General features: G+C 36.3%; 1 protein-coding gene across 12 annotated transcripts in view; it reads right to left on the reverse strand.

The window, feature by feature from the left end:
* The window catches only part of LRRC4C (leucine rich repeat containing 4C), a 485302-nt gene that overhangs the window by 176622 nt on the left and 292507 nt on the right, over positions 1-16173 (reverse strand). For 6 of the 12 annotated variants that reach the window (XM_039731018.1, XM_039731030.1, XM_039731029.1 and 3 more), the window contains one exon: positions 6826-6966. The exons of the other annotated variants lie outside the window; for them this stretch is intronic. The gene's annotated coding sequence lies outside the window, so the exon portion shown is untranslated. The remainder of the gene's footprint in view (positions 1-6825; positions 6967-16173) is intronic. 12 annotated transcript variants of the gene reach the window in all.

Genomic DNA, 16173 nt, shown 5'->3' on the forward strand with positions numbered 1-16173 from the left:
AAGCTGAAACTCACTTTTTCTTTTTTTTCAATCTGTAATAAATAGGCCTAGATTCATGCAATATAAAACATGAAGATAAGTGGTTTACAGCTCAGAAACTAGAGATGAAAGACCGAAAATGTCATACCATCATTTTACAACTCATGTTCTAATCTCAATATTTGCATTTTTCTTCTTATGATATTTTCTAAGGGAACATTTCAGCTACTAAAAATATGTAATAAACAGAAATGTAATAAACCGAGAAAATTTTGCCCTTGAGATTTAGAAATTTTTATCCAAAACCATGCAGTCAACTTCCAGGTAATATGTTATGCAATATGATGCTTACAGTACCTGCTCTCCCAAATACCACATACGCATGATGCTATTCTGATGAGCAAGGCAATAGTTGTGTGATGAGCGCACGTGCATTTACAAGCTACTTTCAGATGTATTTAGTTATTGAAATATGTAACTATCTAATGAAAATCAGTATCTACATTACTTAGTCTTTAATTTCCAACATAGCATTTTGCTGTTTTCATCACTGACCATTTTAACACTGTCTTATTTAAGTTTTGGTTGAATCAGAGGAACTTCAGAAGCATTTTAGGACTAATTATTTGAAAGAAGAAAGGAAGGAATCAGAAACATACTCCTTCTAAAGACATTTTAAAATCCACACCATTACTGTCTCTTTTACGGTATTTCAACTTCAGGACACTTTGTACCCTAGCTTTTGGTGATGGAAAACCTTCAATCTATCCTTCCAAACTTAACACTGAACATCACAGAAAATACAACTATCTTAACTGTACCAAGTTAGAAAGGATACTCAGTGACAATTACACCAGTAAGATTCTTATCTCTTTTGCAAAGAAAATTAAAAAATCAAACAGGAAAAAACTTAGAATATTAAAACACTACAAATAGCTTTGAGGAGTACTTGTCTGACCAAATGGATTCAGCAGTTGTGTGCCAGCCAGGACAACCAGTGGACAACTGAGAAATTTTACAATCTTCTCTGATTTGGGAATGTGTGCATCTTTAACATATCTTATCACATATACTGTGCCATGAATATATATGACATGTATATTATCAAAACAAGTCTGTTTTTCTAGAACAAGATTGACTGTCAACAACAAACTTTTTGAAGGTCAAGGACTACAATAGTCATTACCAAGCGCAGTACCCTTGATTTGTAAAGGCTATCCTAGACTATATGTTAGAAACCTTGTACCAAGTACAAAGAGATCTCAACTCAGTCAATAGTTGTACAATGCACTTTGAGTAGAAAGGGAGAGCAAGACAAATCCTGGCTGAAGAATACCCAAGGGCCTTGCCATGAGATCCACTCTGACAAGAGCAAGAAAATTCCAGCAAGTGCTTCCACCAACAAGTGACTATGCTTTCAAGAACTCTTTCCCCCAAATTCATAATCATTCTACTAGAAGGACAGGTAAGAAAATTTTTAGCATTGTTATTACCCACCAGGTTTCTATTTCTCTATCCACATTCCAGAGCAGAATTTGGCATCAGCTAATACAGGTCTTATAAATTATAATGAGGATGACAGGATTCTTTCTAATACTAGATTCAGGAACTTACTCCTGGTGACGTTCTCCAAACGTGAATAAAACTATTTCCTAGCTGGCTTGGAACACTTGTGCAAGACCAATAATTTGTGAAAATGGTATTTGGTACTGGCTGATCTCATGTCTGGTATAGTAAGCCAAAATTATCTCTACAGTAGAGCATTCCTTAACGCATTCAGACTCAAAACACAGAGAAGATTGAACACAGCAGCAGAGAGCATGACATCATTCAGTGATTTGACTTTTGTCCATCCTTGTCCCTTTTTCCAGTAACTATAATTTGCCTACTGACTGTGACCCAGTGGTCACAAAAAATACTACATTAAAACTTTATTCCACAAGACATGCCACTATTTGTGGGTATTTTCAAATACTACTTACAAGTCAGCTGCCAATTTGCAGCCCAGTTCCCAAAATTAGAATGTTTTCCAAGACTAGTTTTGTTTTCAATCCAATTCTAAGTGTCTTAATACAGCCCCACTTACTTTCTGGGGCTACTTTCAGAACGGAACTTTTCCTTTCTGCTAATGTATTATGTCTGGCATGGTAGAGATGACACCACTCAAATATAAAGAATGGTTTCACAATATTCTAAAAAGGGTTCTGAAAGATGCTTGTATTTTAAACTCTGTGCTTTCTCAGTTGGCATTTGACCATCATGTCACAAAGCATGATGAGGCTGCTTTCACAGACTGTAATTCTCCTATCATCCCTCATCACAGAGCTGAATGCAGAATGATCATCTAACAAGGGTTAGCTGCTCTCTAAGTGACAAGAAGACAGAAGCCAAGTGAGATTAAAAGGTTAGCAGGGCAGTGCTACCTGAGAGGTAGCAGAGATAATGGTCAAGCTCAACCAAAAGTGCAAATCAGCAGGGAGATGCATAGCCATAGGATAGGTCCCAGATCAAACGAGGAAAACAGTCTGTGGGTAAGGAGTAATTACAGGTAATCAGGGTGAGTTATTATCCAGAGGTCAGTGAGCAGGTTCAGAGGCACAGGACAGGTCAAGCTAGGATGCCATCACAACAGGATCTGTGTCTGGGCATACAAACAGCTAAGCCAGCCAGAAACCAACACTGCCAGCACAGCTCAGACAGAGGCTGAAGACTCCAGACTGAGCCAACACCAAACTCCAGACTGAGCCAAACCAAAGAGCTCTTTTTTCTACAGAGATGTGGATGGAGGCAACAGCTGAGGCTGCCCTGGGCCATTAGAGATATTAGTTCATTCAAGGCCCTGACATGGATGATCTTGGCCACCTGCTCACGATTTGGAGATTACCTAACAATCTGTGGTGATTACACAGTTATGTGGACAATACAAAAGAGATATTCCAAAACTGGCAACTCTTGCTGGGAGAACTTCCCTAGAGATTATAATTCAAAGAAGAGGACAATATTCAAATTAAACCAAAAGCAGGATTTTTTTTTTTTTAAGTTTAAAATGAAGCACCCTCAATACATAGTTTTAGCTGTGCTAAGATAGCACACAAAATGAGATTAATAGAATTCAGATAAGCATTATACTTAATAGGCTTAATGAGAACATGTGAAATAGAATAATTTTAGAGAGAGATAAATCCTCAAGCTCCAAGGCATATTTCTACCAGGAAATGAGAGAAGCTAAAAAGTTCATTCCATTATGATTCACTTTTCAGAACAGTCATGATCAAAAATGAGCACTTGAAAAACAAACAGCCCTCTTCAGTTTTTAAAAGGAGCAACTTACATGCAATACAAACTGTTCTCATACTAGAGGACTTTTAAAGTTCCCGTCTCCTACTTTTATAACTATGGATGCTTTTCAGATAGTGCAAATATGTAAACTCTACTTTTCAGATGCTTAATTTTGTAGGTTGTCCGAGAGTCAAGAACTTCTCTTGGTGGATCTAGAATTCAGTCTGTGTCTAATTTCCCCATTTGTGCAACAGCATTAATAACATCATTCTAGTTCACAGTATAATGAATATTTTAACAATTGCAATAGATGAAGATACTAAAAATTTAGGGCAGATGCCAAATAAGGGTTGGATTAGGATTCACTAAAACACATGCAGACCACCAGTGATCAAGTTTCAAGTCCCACCTTACTCTCCCCTGTCCACCTACAAACCAGAAAATCTCATCATTTTCAGCAAGGATTTAAGATTGGGGAGTCACAAAATATTCAACCTTAGGAAGACACAAGTGTCTGGGAATGACATTAAATTGAGTGGGAGTATTCATCTGCTGGAGGTAGGCAGATTTTGTAGAGGGATGTGGAAAGGCTGGATAGATGGGCCAAGACCAATGGCATGAGGTTAAACAATATAATTCTGGCTCCTGCATTTCAGTCACAACAATCCCAGGCACCACTACAGGCTTGCAGAAGAGTGGTTGAAGAGATGCCCAGCACAAAAGGACCCGGGGGTGCTGAATGTGAGCCAGTGTGCGCCCAGGTGGACAAGACGGCCAGTGGCATCTTGGCTTGTAGCAAGAATATTGTGATCAGCAGGACCAGGCTGTACTTGGCACTGGTGATGCTCTACCTCAAATCCTGTGTTCAATTTCGGGTCCCTCACTAGGTACCTCACACTGAGGTGCTGGAATGTGTCCAGAGAAGGGCAACTGAGCTAGGGAAGAGTTTGGAGCACAAGTCTCATGAGGAGCAGTTGAGGGAGCTGGGTTGTTCAGCTTGGAGGAAAGACGGCTCAGGGGAGACCTTATCACTCTCTATAAGTTCCTGAAAGGAGGCTGTAACCAGGTAGGGATTGTTCTCTTGTCAGGCAACCAATAACAGGAGAGAGGTCATAGCGTCAAGCAGCATTAGGGGAGGCTTATGTTGGACATCAGGAGGAATTTCTTCAGAGAAGGGATTGTTAAGCACTGGAGCGGGCTGCCCAGGAAGATTGTGGAGTCACCATCCCTTAAAGGTATTCAAGAACTGAATGGACATGGCACTTAGTGCTATTGTCTGGTTAACAAGGTGGAGATATATCAGTGGTTGGACTTGTTGATTTTAGAAGTCTTTTCCAATATAAAAGATTCATGTGATTGATTTTGTGTGTGATTAGGCTGCCAAATGCCTTAAGAAATTGGTCTTTATCCTGTGTTGACTCCATCAACATCCTACAGAGATAGCCTTTTAGTCAGTTTCTTGACTTATTTCATGATGAAGACTCCTGCAGGAATACACCTCACTCTTCCCCGGCACACTTCTCATAAACTGTTAAAACATATAGTTCTGATGATTAGATTTTGTCTGGCATTAGATTTTATTTATGTTTTCATATTGGAGGTATGCTTTCTCAAAGCCAGCCTCTTAACTATAAGAAACAAAAGATTCATTTTGTGCAATGCATTAGCACAAAGCGCCCCTTAATGGCCTGACAGCCTGCACACTAAACTGAGAGTCTTATTTGCATAAGAAGAGAAGCAGGAAGTGCATGAAGACAGATGGGTGAATATTAATTAATGCTTATAAAGCTGAGGAAAATAAGCAATTTGAAATTTGTAATACCCTCTTCCCAAACAACCTTGTCTTATTTACATTATAATATAATACTAGAAGACAAAATGTACTAAATGCTTAAGGAACTACAAGCTTTATGTAAAGTATTTCTTGAAATATAAGGACAGGAAGATGCATAGCTAAGACTGTTCCAGCTCAGCTCTTCCAGACACTAGAATAGGAGAAAAGTAATTCCTCACTTGCTACAAATATCTTATAACCAGAAAACAATGTTATTTAAACTTGTGGTTACATGGAGAGCCCAACCAAAACTCACCAAATAATAGAACTGTAATACTATTACTGAAAAATCAGATCTGGTTGCTGATGAGACACCATAGACAGAACTATGAATATTAAAGGTTAGGATGTCGACATAAAGACTTACTGTCCATAGTTTCCATGTATTTTATCATTCTGGCAAACAGTTACCATTACTGTGAAACTCTTTCTCACTGTCAAATTAAGCACAGCACAGCAGCTGTGATGCTGAACGCATGCCATATGTTATTTCAGAACAGAGCTGATCAGGTACAACCAAACATCACATCTACTCCAGCTCTGAAAACTGGGCCATGTGTCCCTTGCACATAACCAGCACGTTAGTGAATATATAATGTAAAGAATGTGGCTGCACTTCCCCAACAAAGTCAGTCCACGTGCTGAAAGACTACACTAATTATGTCCATAAAGGGTAGCTACTGTGCCAGTGTATGCACTAGATATTGGCACACTAACGTTCTGCTGATATTACCACATTCTTGTACAATTTTTTTGATAAGCCTTCATTAAATACCTATTCATCATACTTCAATATGAAAAGGGCAGCTTTTGCATTATTTGAAGATGATGGCAGTATAATAAGTTAGATGAAAGAACAGACTTGAAATGAGAATAAATTTTTCACAATTTTCAGGCTTCATTTCTTTTTTAGGCAGGAAGAACAGGATCTAAAATTGCATAACTGTATAAAAAAGTTATATCACTGATATACAATAGGATGTTATTTTATTCACACCCAATAGCAACTCAGTGGATCTGTTCACATGCAGATGAGTACAGTCTAAATTCCTATAAATTTTGCTGCAAATTAATACACAATGTGCCTGCAATGACTCTGAAAAGTTGATAACTTGGAATTGTCCCTTTCAACTCAGCATATTCTATGATTCCATGATTAAGATGCACATCATTTCTACCACACATACATGCCATTGCTACTAAAAAAGGTAAAAATCAAGCCTTAAAAAAGAAATGGGAAAAAAAGAGGAAAATATAATAAGAGGGAAAAAGAAGGAAAAAAGCTAAAAGCAGAAAAGGAGGAAAAAAAGACAGAAGAAGAAAAAGGACAATAAAAGTTTCAATAGTATTTTAGTTAGGTAGATCCTTAACCTCAGGGAAATGGAGAGATTTCTATTGAATAGGCAGCAACCATTTTAAAAATTGGAATTCTACCTGTATGTCATCTTTACTGCTCTTAATGAAAAAAATGACACAAAATTTTTTAGAAACACAATTTTCCTTTCTTTTCAACTATGATCATCAGTTTTTCATTATGCTAAAACTGTAATTCCCCTTAAAAAGAATATTTTTTTTTTCTGGCAAGAATGTATACAGATATAAAAACTCTATACATGTGTGTGTGTGTTCATGAATTCGTGCCTCCTATAAGTAAATAACCTATCACCTTATACTCAAGGTTCAAATAGAAATAAATCAAGAAAAATATTTAGACATGAAGCACAATATATTACCTGAAATCTCATGAAAGTCTTCATTGAAGTGGAAAGCATTATCAAGATTCATTCCCCACTTCAGTCAAGAAGCAGATGAGGTAGATCTCGTAAACACCTCCACAGCTTCCCATTCTACACAACAGTCTGTCCCCCACATTCCTGGGAAACACAGAGAGCTGGTTACCCAGGACTGTGCACCAAGAAAACATGGTCCCTGAGAAACAGCACAAAAATATTTGCCTAAGATTTCTTGAGAGTTCATTGACCTGAAGGTGATTTCATGACACACTTTCAATTTCAGCCTACAGAGGTTCCCAACAGAAAATGGTGACACAAGACTGGATGGTGAAAAAACAAATGCCACTTGTTTAAACACCCTAAGTCCTTGAGTGCTGGTTCACAGTACAAAATTTCAGATAGAAATGTTAGTTTAAGGAAAGACAAATATATTTTTAAAGATACCTTAACACTAAGCAACTTTAACTTTGAAACGCATAAAACTTTGATTTGACTGAATCAAATACTAACCTATGTATCGTTTCTTGTCTTGGATTCCCTACCGACATTTAGCTATCTATTATGGTAGTCATCCTTACTTCATTCACACATTCTCAGGCTGAGAAGTCTATTTAAAATTTTTAATCTTCACTTTTAGCTGTATTTAATCCTTCCTTAAACACACCCCTTTCCCTCCCATTTTTCTTTTTTTTTTTTCCCCTTTGGGCTACGTCAGGAAACTTTGTCTATTGGACTTTTAGAGCCTTACATCAACACCTCATCTTCATTTTTTGCAAAATGCTCCTACTCCCTTAAAACAGTAATTATTTGTAAGTAGTCTTAATAAAAAGGGTTGACATATAGCCATGGCTTTTTTCTTTTCATTTAGGCAACCGGCTTCCAAACTCCAGATCATGTAACCTGTTAAATGTCTTCTGAAGATGAGACATAAGGAGCAAAAATATGACAAAATAATAAAAGAGGATTGACATATAATCACAGCAATAAGTCACAGACTGTTCACAGATTGACTCCCAAATGTATACCTCAATATAGAAAAAGGATGATACAGACAAAAACATTAATATATTTCTGTACTTTTACTTTATATGCAGGAAGAAAAAAAACCAAACCAACAACAAAACAATTTCAATCTGTTGAAAGCTGTTGTTCTTATTGTACATGCCAAGACTTATTTAGACCACATCCAATTTTAAGACTCTCAGAAGACAACAGTTAAGCTACATACCTCCCTAGCGTAGCTTTTTAATGTTAAAATGGAATCAAATACCAATCACCCCAGAAGTACTAGCAGTCAGGTTTTTGTAGAAGTGTTTCTAATAATAATGAAAAGATAGAGATTTCACATAGTGGGCAGAAAAACTAGAGAGAGGTGGAGGTAGGAAAGAAAAAGCATTAGAGATAGGAATAAATTCAAAATTGTTCTGTAGTCACTGGAGCACAATACAGTTCATCTAATATCAGGAAGATTATCAGGCATTTATCTGTCTCAAATATTACAAATAACATGTAAAATAATGTTTTGATTTGCCTCAGAAGACACTGCAGTCAAATAGATATCCTAGCAGCTGTAGCACCTGTGAGTATAAATCATGAGATGCCCAGTAAAATTAGGATTTTAAATTAAGCTGGAACAGTTCAGAAAAGAACAGTCTAGTCAACTCTGAGCTGTTTTAAACTGTATGGGTAACATAAGGGAAGAAGAGGGAGGGGAAATAAAAAAGATTTATCCAAACCACACAGAGAGAAGTTGCTTTTCCTTCTGTATTCCTTGATAATAAACTTAGAAGATCTTACTTAACAGTACTTCTATTCCCTTCATAACAATTGAATGTGGATGCCTATTTTAAGCCTTCATTCAGATAGCTCCCTATGTGATTAACAGAGATGCTGGAGAGCTTGAGCTCAGTTGATAAAATAGCTTGAAATGAGAACTGCTGGATCACATTTCAATATTTATCACAAGTGCTGGACAATCACATATGTAAATTTATAAATGTGAAATCAAATCAGAATTTGAGAGTGTGTAGAATTATACTATAGCCATGCATAGTTTAGAGGTTTGATATCTTTCAGATGCATCTGTTAAACAAACATGGGTAAAGTCAAAAAAAAAAGAACATGCACTGCTAACAGGGTTTTGAAGACAAGCTTATTAGCTTATACAAAATATGAGAAAGTCCTGAGCTGAAAGCTGCAACAGGAAAACAGAAGGTTATTTTCCATAATGTTCCCCACTATACGCTTATTCTGCAAATTCCAGTGTTGGCTTAACTTGCATGTGGATTTTAGAACAGGTTGCATCATGTGCTTTCTTCTTACAAAGAACTTACAAAAAACTGAGACAGCAGACAATTTGAGCCTGTAAGCATTCCACTTTGTTCCAGTCTAGAGCTAAGTGCATATTTAAAGGTAAAATAATAAACATTGTACACAATAGCCCTTAGGTACCCTCAAGGAATAAAAGGTTGTACATAAAAGTGAAGGATTGTTTTGCTTGCTTGAAAAGAGCTAAGATAATAGATAATAACTGGTCCCATTTAGAGAATGAGATGTGAAAAACCAAGAGGATTTGGAGCACGTGAGTTCTAATCCTTCTGCTATTACAGCCTTTTATGATTGAATCACTACTAATTGATGAAGCATTTACTCTTAAATGGCACTGTTGAAGACACTAATGAACCAGGAGACCTGGTGAGTTAAATGAACATTTTTAACTTTCACAAGTTATCATTATTATTAATTGTAACACAAAAAATATTATACCTAACACAAAACTCTCTAGAATAATGCAAAATTTCGTGGTTGTTCATTTGAATCACAGTGAGGCAAAGAAACATCGGGAAAATTTCTCTTTGTCTATGCCCAGTCTATCTGCATGATAGTAAATTTAATCATTCATCCATTCCAAAATCAGCTGTCTCAACTTATTAAACCTGATTGAGAGGGCTGGTCCTGAGAAAGCTCTTATTAATGTAAAATTGTTAAAATGAAAGGTTTATAAAGCCTCTGTTTACATACACACACAAAATTGTTTTTAAGTTTGTGAATTTTTCAAAGAATTGACAGAAGTTAATGTCCTTCCATTCTAAATCCAACCCAGAAAATTTGTCATTTCAAAATCACAAATTAAAATATTCACCAGTAATAATAACCGAAATCTGTATTTGTTTTTCCAGTTACTGTATTATCCTGTTCAATAGCTGATACCACAAAAATATAAACACCTGGGAAATCATGCCTGTTACACAGCATTAACAATTTACAATGACTGTAGATGAGAATGGGAGCAGAGGTTCTTACACTCATGATTACATATATAATTTTTGCACTTCTATTCATTCACACACTTGATATGTGTTAAATACGCAGAACTGTTGCCATTACTATAGAAATTTTGCATCCCTACAAAATTAAAATAATCTGATATTTGAAGTTAGAGATTACAGCAAGTCAATCAAGCACTATTTTAATACATAGATATCTTTGCTATAAATTAAAATGTTCTCTCACTATGCTGTGTAGATAGAATCCAAAGATGGAATATATTATTTGATTGCTTCTAATTTTGAAGAGGATCCAGTGAAGACCTCACACTAAAACCAAAAAATTATTTTACCTATAAAAGATTCTAGACCAGCTCTATAAAATAGATGTCAATAATAATAATGAGAAAATGTAGCAACTATCAATATATTTAACTTGTTGTGCAATGATAATGGTTATTTTATTAATGTACTCTTCTCTGAATTTTAGGTGTCACTTGGAATACTCGGCATATTCTGTTCTACAGTCCTAATTATTAGGTATTTTTCGTACATGGGAGACTTCCATTCACTCCCATAACTGTGACACTAAGGAAAACCAATAAATACCCAAAGACTTTCAATATGACAGATTCCACAAGATACAGTATGACTGCTACAGAGCAAATCCTTATCCTGATTAGACCAGATTTTCTACAGACTTATGTCCCCGAAGTAGTGACAAATAAACAAAAGCACATACAAGGCCAAAAAACCACTATAAAGCAGATGCTACCACACTGCCCCCACTCCTGCCCTTTCCCCCAATACTGATGCTATCCATTCACACTTCAGTACCTAAACGTTCTCTGCTCATGACACTCTTTACAACTTAGAGTAAACTCAATTTTGCATTAAATGGGGTGGAGATAAATGCTCTCTGTCTTTTAAGTGAGCAATGAAATGGCAAAAGCCAAAAGCATTGCACCCAAAATTATCATTGTCCATGCCCAAAGGCTCCCACTTTCACTACATCTACTCAGCTTGACAAATTGCTTTCTCTGCCTAAGTCACCCAAAGATTTAATTTTGTTTGGAACATTCAGTTAACATTCAAGTCCTTTATTCATCTCCCTATCCCCTCCTGATTAAAAGATTACTAACATTTTTGGTTTCAAGACTACTCATTCGTGTGAGCATCTATTTAAATGTCAGGTTCATGACCCCTTCAGGTTACAGCAACTCTATCAAAACTCCAGCACATCTTCCAATTGTGGTACAGTGCAAGGATCTCATACATAGCTTTTACCCCAGACCATACCCACTCCTTACACAACACTACCAGAGTTTCTTGAAGACATTTCTAGGTCAAAATAATGGCTGCCTACAAGATTACAAAACCTTAAGTACTCACATTCCTTTTAACAGGAAGAATTCTCAGGGAGAAAAGAAATTCAGCTCTTATACACAAATAACATTGAAAACCAAGAATGTCTAGACTATGCAATTTTTGGAGCACCAGTCTTTGTACATACAGCAACTGTTACTATTTGCATATGGAAATTGTAAACAAGGGCTCCACAAAGTGTAGACTCCAAAAGAGGCCCATGTAGATGGTGGGACTACAGGAAAAGTCGTGAGGAAGGGCTGAGGTCACTTGGTCTGTTCAGCCTGGAGGAGACTGGCAGAAGACCTCATCACAGTCTACAACTTCTTTGGTAAAGGACAAGAAAGTAGACATTTGTCCCTGTCTGGTGACTGGTTCTGATAGGAACCAAGGGAACAGCATGAAGCTGAGTCACAGGAGTTTAAGTTGGATATTAGGAAAAGGTTTTTCACCCAGAGGGTGACTGGACACTGGAGAAGGCTCCCCAAGGAAGTAATTTCAGCATCAAATCTATCAGCATTTAAGAAAGATCTGGACAACACAGGCACATGATGAAGTTCATGGTGTTGTCCTGTGTATGGACAGGTGTTAGACTCAATGATCCTTGTAGATTCCTTCCAACTCAGGATATTATTCTACGATTCCAAGCACAATTGTTATATGCTTTGTCTACTGGCATGAGGTGGTCCTGAGAACACCCATAAAGAGCCACAGATATTCTGAAAGTGAAATAGCTTCTCTGAGCTTCACAGCTTTTCATCTTTCTCTGTGGTTCTTGAAAGAAAATTTCTCACATATCAGAGTTCTTCCTTTCAAGCTGGCCCTTTACATGGGTTCTTACAACTGCCATTTTACTTTGTGCAGACAAAAGGGAGACAACCTATTTTGTCTTCATCCAATTACTTTTTTCCCAGTGAAGCATTAATACTGTAGAAAGATCTTCCAGCAGCTTGTAAATCCATATATACTAAAATATCAATCCTACACCTGGGAAAAAAAAGAGGCATTTTTGTCAGAATTATTTCTCAGTGATTTCTGTAGTTCTTTGCTAGGGTTGTTTGGCTATCCATGTGTAACACAGCAAGAGATTGAATTCCACAACTATAATGAGCCACAGAAAAAGAACAGAAGACATCAAAGACAATTGTAATATCATATCCTATGATGAATGATAGGAAGGAATTCTTTTCATACAGTTTCCAGACAACCCTAGAAAAGGGAACTATACATCCCCAGGAATGAAGAGAAAAAAAGAAATCCTCAAAAGACCATCACAATTTAGAAAAATGACAGAACAAAAAAAGACAGCTGTACTAACATACTAACCTGATAGCCCTATAAACTTGAACAGATGAGATTAAATTTCATTCTGACCCTAAATATGGAGAATAAATTAAACCTAAATTTAGGACAACAAAACCTAAGGATACACCAACAAAACAGGAGAATTTAACTCCAGTGTAACTTGCTACCATATCACCTTCCCTTGAGTTTTATTTCTAGTAATATAAAAACTGAATTTTGCAATTGCATCAAACTAAGGAGAAAAAAAACCAAAACCACCTTCTTGACCTCAATAAATGATCAGGAAAACTTTGAATTTTAAAATTAACACAAAAGTGAAAAATAGAGGCTGCCAAGACTGCTTTCAACATCCTTTAGATAAAATAGAACATCAGATATCAATATATTCCTACTTATGGCACAAATTTTTGGGCGTATTTGCATAACCTTTATTTCAAACCTCACTTTAGAACCATTTATTTTCTCTGACTCTACTTAGAAATCATTTTAGAACCACACTTCATGACTTATTGCAGACCTTCTTCAGTTTATGATTTGTTAATAATTTATACAGTTTTAATATTGTCTTTTAACTTAGTTATTCTCCCTCTCTGATCTGTTTAGAGAAAATCATCTTCTCTCAACTTCAGCTAAACTGTACTACACAGACCATGTTGTGTCATGTTCTCTAAACTGCCATATTTCTTTCCCTGCTCTGAACATACTTGAAATCAATTATTTCTTCCTAATATAAGTATCTGATATGTCACATTACATATCGCCTGTTAAAAAATGACACCAGTATTCCTCTAAGGCAGCTAATAATTCCCCATTAATATCTTCTAGAATCTGCTTCGTCATTTCCCTGCTACTTAACAGTGTCAGCAGACAGTCATTCTCTGACCAATATGTTCAGATTCCCTCCTTCTCCCACCACCTCCAACTGCTAAATCCCCAGATTATACCTAAATTCCTAGTAGAGGTGTCCTCTTGCCAGCCTTTATTATTAGATTTCAAACTAGAGCAATTATTCAGAACAAGATCTCTCCCTGGTTTTCTCTGTTGAATGATGCCATCAATCTGTGCCTAATTACAGCTCTCACACTTTTGAGTGCAACCTTGTGTAAGAAATAATTTACTGTATTAAAAAGAAATGCAATAATATTTTTACCTGTACTTCTAAATCAGAAAAAAAAGGTACCGGTTTTATTGTTTATTGGCATTATTTATCTCTCCTTTACTAACAAATCAGTATTTATTTTTTACTAGAACTACTTGTACATCCATATATATGTATTTGTCTATACTTATTTATACGTATTTTGAAATGGCCAGCACATTAACACATACAGACCTTAAAACCTGAAGGTGAAACACAGTATCTGTTTAATACCTTCCTATAAAACTTTTTAAAAGTGTCTCCAAATGATATTTGAAACTGAAATTAATGGAGATGAAAGAATGATTTCTAGCATTCAAATGTGTTAGAAATTTTAACAATGAAAAAATGCATAATGTATTTTTAAACAGTATAAAATATTGGTTTCACCTTACTCTGTCTGTAATCAACACCTTTTTGTTCATTTAAGTACCTGGAGAATTATTAGGAAGTCATCAAAATGTTCTGTATCATTCACCAAATATTAGATCAGCCTCAAGCTATAACATTCAATAAACATTTTCATAACATTTCCAATAGAAATTAATGCACACTGTATATCTATGGAAAATGCTGAAACAAAAATGAAATGCCAAAAGCAGCTGTTCCTTTCTAGAGTGGTATTGGGATTAATGACCTTTTTCTATGAAAAAATCCTTTCAAAAGTAATCATCTCTACAGACTATTTAAGAGAAATACATTTGGAATGACTGGGAACTAATCAATCAGTCTGAGTGCACAGAAAAATGACATGCTACATGAATTTGACACAGATGACATGGCTTTGTGAGCAAAATCATTCAATGGGTTTAGTCCAGCTGATGAGATTGGGGGACTGGCTGCTTTTCTATCTGTTGCACATGTCCAAAGCAGGACTATATTCCTGTGACATTTACTGAAGAGCCACTGTATGTTCTTCATTCAGAAGTACAAAGGCATGAAAACTAAATTTCCAGAACTGTTATATGCATGAAACATCTATGGTTATTTTGTAGCAGCTTTCCTGCTGCTACACATCCTCTCCTAACAAAGCAGGCTCATAATAGATAATTTATTATTACTCTCAAGAGCCTTACCAAATAGGGTATGATGTTTGAATCAAAGTGGGGTGCTGAACATGTGCCAAGGAAGGCAGCAAAAAAACTACTCCATCATTTCAGCACTTCAGCCTTCCATTATGATTGCATTGGCACCTTTCCTAATGTATAAGTGAATTTAATCTGCAGCAGTGCTATATGAAAGGTGTGGTGTATGAACCTTGAATTTTAATGTAAAACATTCTGGATAATTTCCACACACTATATGAAAATTAGTGAAGTTCACACACTTGGCTGCCTCTAAATCTGAAAATGTCACAGATCTGGACGAAGAGTTGAGCAATTCTGAAAATTAATGACTGTCACATACGGCCATAAGATATTCCTAGTGAGTTAGCACTTCAGGTTAGTGACTTCAGCTATGGAAGATGTTTAACCCTGCAGCAAACCTGCACTTTTTTCTTTCAAAGTTACCTAACACTCAATGCTCAAGAGAAGAAACACAGCATAGCTACAAATGCAAGATTATTCCCCCTTCCCTTACTTAATCCATTCTTTTTCAACAAAGTGACCAATGGAACATTAATTCTTGAGGCCATTGTCTTAACTCTCACTTTCCTCTGTATGACCCTGTTTCAGCTTTGCCCTGTCTTTGTAGACTAGAAGAACCTGTGAGGGAAAAAATTAGTACTTCAGGACTTGTCATACAATTACTTGGTTATAATTGCTCTCATTTTACCATCTCCATAATTTTCTTTCTATCCCTCTGCCCCCAACACTTTCTTCCTTAAATCCTCTGCTAGACTGTCTCACACCTTTGTATAATCATAGTTAGGTTATCATCTATGTTACAAGATGCATGATAGCCCTATTAATAGAAAATATTTAATAATACTTTAGATAACACTTAAAATGCATAGAGGTTCAAACTTTCTGTCCTAGCTCACATCATCCTAAATTTAATAAGAGTTATTAACAGGTAAGTTGGTGTAATAGCAAATAAATAGAAAACCAGATAAAACTGAGTCTTCTGTAAATAAATGGTTTCATTTCACCCCAGATCAACAACTTCACCGTTGTTTCAGTCTCCAGCTGCCTCATCACCACAGCCCATCTGCCCACACCACAGAGCTGAGTTATGCACATTCCTCTCAAGCTGCCACACGACCAGTTTTGCAAAACCATCATTGTGTTCATCTCCACAGTTTGCAGTGGACTGAAGCACTTTGTAACCCTC

The sequence above is a fragment of the Passer montanus genome, unplaced genomic scaffold (genome assembly GCF_014805655.1).
Source record: "Passer montanus isolate IOZ18808 unplaced genomic scaffold, ASM1480565v1 scaffold75, whole genome shotgun sequence".
NCBI classification, from domain to species: Eukaryota; Metazoa; Chordata; class Aves; order Passeriformes; family Passeridae; genus Passer; species Passer montanus.